At 37.0% G+C, this 1,732-nt stretch overlaps 1 pseudogene across 1 annotated transcript; it reads right to left on the bottom strand.

Annotated features, from left to right (window-relative positions):
• Nucleotides 1–428: 428 nt before the first annotated feature.
• Nucleotides 429–1,318, bottom strand: LOC104712829 (kunitz trypsin inhibitor 2 pseudogene; annotated as a pseudogene). Its single transcript, XR_015565880.1, has one exon. The product of XR_015565880.1 is annotated as a kunitz trypsin inhibitor 2 pseudogene (transcript).
• Nucleotides 1,319–1,732: the final 414 nt, after the last annotated feature.

Below are 1,732 nucleotides of genomic sequence, written 5' to 3'. Positions count from 1 at the left end.
CGCTGTTCTAGCTATCTCTCAAGCCTCCAATCGCCAAGCAGGCGTGGCAACATAGATCCAAATCTCTGCACGTACGTGCATCTACCTTTCAAGCCTCCAATTGCCAATCTCACTCATGACTCTTTTCTCCTAAACACCAAAAATCTTTTTTTCTTTTTCCTTTAATGTCACTTTAATTTCTTAATTTTGATACATATAGTGCTATAATTTTTTTTTAATATGTATATTCACCTAAAATCACCCAACATATATTAATTAACTCATACTTGATATGTTGAATATTCATTCTTATATTTCTATCATAATTAATTTCAAAAAATTGTATTTTTGTTAATATTTTCGTGAAGTTATATTATTATTTTTCTCGTTAGCATGCTCATTGACAATCACGGCCAATGCATGCATAGTCATAACATAATAACAAGCGCTGGAAAGGATAACTTTATTTTATTTATGGAAAGTAGAAACTTGCATGTGGGTATTATCTCAACCCATTATTTTCGGCCATATGGACGAGCCTCAGGCTTTTTTTTACATGATTGTGACCAGTTGACTAGTAGAAAGGGAACATTCCTTGACCTAACTTCTCAATGCGTGAAGTAGAAGTAGTGGTAGTCACTTCATCAACCTTCTTGAATTTGACGAGTAAGGTTTTAGCCTTATCATTGGTGACAACTAGTTGTGGTACCTTGAAAGTTCCTATCTTAGTTCCAACAGGTCCGGCAAAGCTGGTCAGCTTGTAGGTGTTTGCTTCGGCTCCTTCTCCGGCATTCTCAATCTTAAACCAGCTATTTTGTTCCTGCTTTGTACCACCAACGAGAATGGAAGGCTCTTCGGCAGCTGATGAGGATTCATCGACTTTCCAAAACTTGGAAAACTTATCGCAGAGCCAAATTTTGGACTTAAACTCAATATTTACATAATCATCTGTAGAAATGGTTGTTTCCATCATTGCGTTTGGAGTTGAGAAGCTAACAGGTACGCCTGGTATGTAATCAAGTGCTGTTTGGACGATGCCAAGTGGACATAAGGAAAAAAGTGTAGGGGGGGCTGGGACAAGACCACCTCCGGGGAAGTTGGTATTGACTGGCTGGATGTAGTATTGTTGATCGGTTTTAAGATAATTTCCAACAGTTTCCTTCACCGGTTCGCCTCCTTGGATGCAGACAGCTGCAGCTAACAGGAGAGTGATGAGAAAAGAGACCACTGAAGGTTTATTCATTTTGATGGTTTTGTGTTTTTAAGGATTTAATGTTTACTTTTCTGAGGGGTTTGAGTTGTGGAAAACAAGAACATTTTGTATCGGTATTTATAGGAGTTCTCATGCAGTTAAATCGAGCATGGCAGTAAAAAAAGAGATAACAAACTGCCATTTTTGGTTGAGTAAAACCTAAAATTGTCAGCTATAATTGTTTGGCTTTTTTCGGCACGGTCACATTCTGATCATTCTTGTGATGGGTCCTTAATGTCTATCTTTCTACTATAGTGAGGGTTGAAAAGAGGAGTTTAGACTATGGTAATCGATTCAAACTTAAAATTTCAACACGAGGGTCGAGGAACATGCACAATGTCCATGTTAACAAATTTATATAGCAATTAATATCAAATAATAAGCGGGAAGAAGATAAGATTTCAGACAAATAGAAAAGGATGAGTGATTCAACGTATAGAATGATTACCAACATCTCTAGGCACAAGTTGACCTGTTAATTTTTGTTATTTATTACATCAT

Source organism: Camelina sativa, chromosome 9 (genome assembly GCF_030686135.1).
Source record: "Camelina sativa cultivar CO46 ecotype springtype chromosome 9, ASM3068613v1".
Taxonomy (NCBI): domain Eukaryota; kingdom Viridiplantae; phylum Streptophyta; class Magnoliopsida; order Brassicales; family Brassicaceae; genus Camelina; species Camelina sativa.
The sequence above is the reverse complement of the archived record's forward strand: the minus strand, read 5'-3'. Positions and strand labels throughout refer to the sequence as shown.